Consider the following 6000-nt stretch of genomic DNA (forward strand, 5'->3'; position numbering starts at 1 on the left):
TGAAAAAGAATTCGACAAAATTCAACATCCATTCATGATAAAAACTCTCAACAAAATGGCTACAGAGGGCAAGTACCTCAACATAATAAAGGCCATATATGACAAACCCATAGCCAGCATCATACTTAACAGCGAGAAGCTGAAAGCTTTTCACCTAAGATCGGGAATAAGACAGGGATGCCCACTCTCCCCACTGTTATTCAACATAGTACTGGAGGTCCTAGCCACGGCAATCAGACAAAACAAAGAAATACAAGGAATCCAGACTGGTAAAGAAGTTAAACTGTCACTATTTGCAGATGACATGATATTATACATAAAAAAATCCTAAAGAATCCACTCCAAAACTACTAGAACTAATATCTGAATTCAGCAAAGTTGCAGGATACAAAATCAATACACAGAAATCTGTGGCTTTTCTATACACTAATGATGAACTAGCAGAAAGAAAAATCAGAAAAACAATTCCATCACAATTGCATCAAAAAGAATAAAATACCTAGGAATAAACCTAACCAAGGAAGTGAAAGACCTATACCCTGAAAACTACAAGACATTCTTAAGCGAAATTAAAGAGGACACTAACAAATGGAAACTCATCCCATGCTCTTGACTAGGAAGAATTAATATTGTCAAAATGGCCATCCTGCCTAAAGCAATCTACAGATTCAATACAATCCCTATCAGAATACCAAAACATTCTTCAATGAACTGGAACAAATAGTGTTAAAATTCATATGGAACCACAAAAGACCCCGAAAAACCAAAGCAATCCTGAGAAGAAACAATAAAGCTGGGGGGATTATGCTCCCCAACTTCAAGCTCTACTACAAAGCCACAGTAATCAAGACAATTTGGTACTAGCACAAGAACAGACCCACAGACCAGTGGAACAGAATAGAGAGTCCAGATATTAACCCAAACATATATGGTCAATTAATATACGATAAAGGAGCCACAGATATTGGGGAAATGACAGCCTCTTCAACAGCTGGTGTTGGCAAAACTGGACAGCTACATATAAGAGAATAAAACTGGATCATTGTCTAACCCCGTACACAAAAGTAAACACAAAATGGATCAAAGACCTGAATGTAAGTCATGAAACCATAAAACTCTTAGGAAAAAACATAGGCAAAAATCTCTTGAACATAAACATGAGCAACTTCTTCATGAACATATCTCCCTGGGCAAGGGAAACAAAAGCAAAAATGGACAAGTGGGACTATATCAAGCTGAATATCTTCTGTACAGCCAAGGACACCATCAATAGAACAAAAAGGTACCGTACAGTATGGGAGAATATATTCATAAATGACACATCCGATAAAGGGTTGACATCCAAAATATATAAAGAGCTCACGCACCTCAACAAACAAAAAGCAAATACGCCAATTAAAAAATGGGCAGAGGATCTGAACAGACACTTCTCCAAAGAAGAAATTCAGATGGCCAACAGACACATGAAAAGATGCTCCACATCGCTAATCATCAGAGAAATGCAAATTAAAACCACAATGAGATATCACCTCACACCAGTAAGGATGACCACCATCCAAAAGACAAACAACAACAAATGTCAGCAAGGATGTGGAGAAAAGGGAACCCTCCTATACTACTGGTGGGAATGTAAATTAGTCCAACCATTGTGGAAAGCAGTATGGAGGTTCCTAAAAAAAAACTCAAAATAGAAATACCATTTGACCCAGGAATTCCACTCCTAGGAATTTACCCTAAGAATGCAGCAGCCCAGTTTGAAAAAGACATATGCACCCCTATGTTTATCACAGCACTATTTACAATAGCCAAAAAATGGAAGCAACCTAAGTGTCCCATCAGTAGATGAATGGATAAAGAAGATGTGGTACATATACACAATGGAATATTATTCAGCCATAAGAAGAAAACAAATCCTACCATTTGCAACAACATGGATAGAGCTAGAGAGTATTATGCTCAGTGAAATAAGTCAGGCAGAAAAAAACAAGTTTCACTCATATGTGGAGTATAAAAAAAAAAACCTGAAGGAACAAAACAGCAGCAGACTCACAGAACCCAAGAATGGACTAACAGTTACTAAAGAGTAAGGGACTGGGGAGGATGGGTGGGAAGGGAGGGACAAGGGGGAAAAAGGGGCATTACGATTAGCAGACATAATGTTGGGGAGGCACGGGGAGAGCTGTACAACACAAGAAGACAAGTAGTGATTCTACAGCATCTTACTGCACTGATGGACAGTGACTGTAATGGGGTATCTGGTGGGGACTTGATGATGGGGGAAGTCTAGTAACCATGTTGCTAATGTAATTGTAGATTAATGATACAAAAATAAAAAATAAAAAATAAACCTTGCGCAACTCGCAGTTTCTTCCTTTATGAAGTAGGAAAGTTAATAACCGTGCAAAGCTATTTTAAGAAAGCACCTACTATGTATAGGAATTATTCTAAAATTTTAAAATACATTCTGCATCCTAACTCATTTAATTCTCACAATATCCCATGAGATAAGTACTATTATTACCTCTATTTAACAAGAAAACTGTCTCATATATGCTGAGCCATTTAGCCAAAGTCATGAACTATCACGTGGCAGAGCCACATTTTGCACCCATGCAGGGTGGCTCCAGAAATCTGGCATACTTAGCCACTGGGGTATCTCTACTGCATAACATATGTACATATGTATTATTATTCATCATAGCCAAAAGTTGGAAAAAACCCAAATGTTCATCAAATAATGAATGGAAAAACAAAATGTGATATATCGAAGGAATGCTATTTGGTCCATAAGGAGGAATGAACATGGGTGAACCTTGAAGACATGGTAAAGCCAGATACAAAAGACCACATAGTGTATGATTGCATTTATATAAAACAAAGTCGATGAGTGGCCCCCAGTGCCAGGGGAGTGGGGAGTGACTGCAAATGGGTATAGGTTTCTTTTGCGGGTGATGAAAATGTTCTAATATTGATTGTGGTGCTGGTTGTACCACATAGTGAATATCCTAAAAACCACAGAATTTTACACACAAAATAGGTGAATTTTATGGTATGTGAATTAGCATAATACCAACTTTTTAATAATAATAGTACCTACTTGCATTCAGTTGCAGTGGTTAAATGAGTTAATATTTATAAATCACTTAGAACAATGCCAGACACACAGTAAACACTACATAATGTATTAGCTATTATTGAATCCCTACTATGCGCTAGACACCAAGTTAGGTATTAGAGATAAACTGATAAACAGAAGGGAACTATTCTCTGCCCTGTCGGGGATTACAGTTTTGAAAGGAGATGGGTATTAACCACATATTTCATTAACCAACTGCTCCTTCCCTGCCTCCCTTTCTCAAGCGCTCCCCCTCCACTCTGTCCCGCAAACATGGTGTCCCTCCCCCTCCCCTCCTCCTCTTTACTTAGTACATACGTAATCCCTAGGTGACAAATTATCAAACCAGAAATGAAAGTAGGACGCCACTACAGATCCTACAGGGAAATACTGCGAACAACTTTATGCCAGTCCACTTCACAATTTAGATGACAGGGACAACTTCCTTGAAAGACATACTCCCCCAGTGGCCTCATGCACAAGGATACCAGCCACATGCTCATGATTTCCGACTTGCCAGCTCTGCCCAGCTCTCTCCTGAACTTCAGACTACCGTTTTCAACTGCCTCCGGAACATTTCCACCTAAAAGTTGCGGAGCATCAAAAGCTCAGTCTCCTCCTTCTCTAATAGTCTCACCATCGGTTCTTGACACCTGCTGCCACCCAGCCACCCAGGCTAGAAACTTCACAGTCTACCCTGGCCCCTCCTTGTCCCTTAATCCCCCACCTTCAGCCAATTACCAAGCCCTGCTGGCCTGTTAAAATTAAGAAATATTCTAAGCATACAGAAGAATATATGGAGAATATAACGACTAATGACCCCAGGGGCACCCACCACCTAACTGTAAAATCTTAACATTTTACTATAATTTCTTCATATTTTTACATTAAAAAAAAGCACTATGTCAATTACTTGCTTAGCTCATTGTCTGTTCATCCCATCCCATTAGAAAGCTGATTTTTGTTTGTTTCGTTCACTGTGGTATTCCCCCTGGAACAGAGCAGGCCCTAATAAATATTTGACAAATGAATGACTGGAAGAAAATAAAACATTCTAGGTAGAATGGAAGCCCTTTTGTACCCTCTGCAGATCTCAATCCCCATCCCCCAACCCCCACTCCACCAGATGTAACACCCATTCCAGTCTTGGTGTTTATCATCATCATGCATGTTTTTATTTCTTTACTATGTGTTGATGCATCTGTAAACAGAGTGTACTATTGTTTTGCACATTTTAAAATTATATAAATGACATCCCTACTGAATTATCTTCTGGCAACTTTTTTTTCCAATTTGATACATGTAGTTCTGGATTATTCATTTTAATGTATGTACAGTACACTGTTGTATGAATATACTTCATAGTGTAATAGAGCATGGAGTCTGAGGCCAGGCTGCCTTAAAAACATAAGTATTTTATCTTACTATGTTGATAGATAGTAACCACACTAGAAGGAGTGAGGATTTAATAATGTGGGTAACTGTTAAACCACTGTATTGTATATTTAAAACCAATGTAAGATTGTATATCAATGATACTTTAGTTTAAAAAATGAGTATTTTATACATGTGAGTTGGGTGCACTGTGCCTAGGAGTGAACCACTCTCCAGTTGCTCTACCAAGTTGTTTTAATTTACACCACCTGTGATTCTCATTGCTATTTTGAATTTACATTTTCTTGATTACTAATAAAGTTGAACACCTTTTTGTATGTTTTCTGTATGTATTTGGGCTTTCTTTTCTGTGAATGGGCTGTTCTTAACCTTTGCCTATTTTTTTCTATTCAATCTGCTTACTAGAGTTCTTTACAAGTTCTGGATACTCTTGCTTGTGGCTTGTCTTTTCACATTGTGTTTGTGATAACACATTGTTAAGATGCAGAATAGTTCAGGGGTGAATCTGTGGCCAGACTGTCTGGTTTTGAATCTCATTTCAACTGCTTCCTGGATGTGTGACCTTAAACTCAACCTCTCTGTGCTCTGTTTCCTCGTCTGTAAAATGGAGATGGTAATAATGTCTGTCTCATACATTTGTGAGGACTAAATGAGTAATATATATAAAGTACATTTTGTGTGTCACATTGTAACCCCTATTAAGTTTTATGGTTGAATTGAGGCTTTTTGTTTCGGCTTCAGTTGCTGCCAATCAAATTTCTCAATATTGTCTTTTTTTTTTTTTTGCTATGTGTATGTGGTGTGTGCTTAAGTAATCCTTTATACAGAGATTATAAATATAGATTTCTATACTTTCACATGCAAAACATTTTTGGTTATGGTGTAAGGAAGGGATCTAATTTTATTTTTTCTGTGTGGACAATTGATCATCTCAGTGCCATTTATTAACTACTTCAACCTGTCCCCCACTGACTTACATGCCATCTCTGAAATACAGCGAGTGTCTGTACATGCAACACCTGTTTTCTAAGCTCTATTCCATTAGGGTCTCACTGAGTTTCTATTCCATCCCTGTCTGTCCAATCCTACATTCTCTTCCATAGCAAAGACAGCTCCCATGTGGAGCACTAGGTATGGGCACAGTCCTATTGGAAACAGTCTGGCCAGGGAGAGTTCCGTGATGACCTCAACCAACTCGCTGGCCGTTTCCTGCCTCTCCTCCTCCTCACCCCCGCCTTGCATCTTTATGCTTCCACACCCTGCATTGTTGCCCTCTCTTTGCCTTTCCACCTGACCTTCCCTCTGGCTGTGAGGCCTTTTCTATCCACCTGACAAACTTGTATACCTTCCTTAAAACCCATGAGCATATGTGAAGCTTTCCCACAGGCAGACCCGAGGGCCTCCCCTCTCTGCTTTATGCACACCCAATCACTGCCTTGTAATACTAGCCGGACCTGCTTATCACCGGCTTCTAGGTCTGGCTTGCTCTG

This window comes from Manis pentadactyla, chromosome 4, assembly GCF_030020395.1.
Source record: "Manis pentadactyla isolate mManPen7 chromosome 4, mManPen7.hap1, whole genome shotgun sequence".
Taxonomy (NCBI): Eukaryota; Metazoa; Chordata; class Mammalia; order Pholidota; family Manidae; genus Manis; species Manis pentadactyla.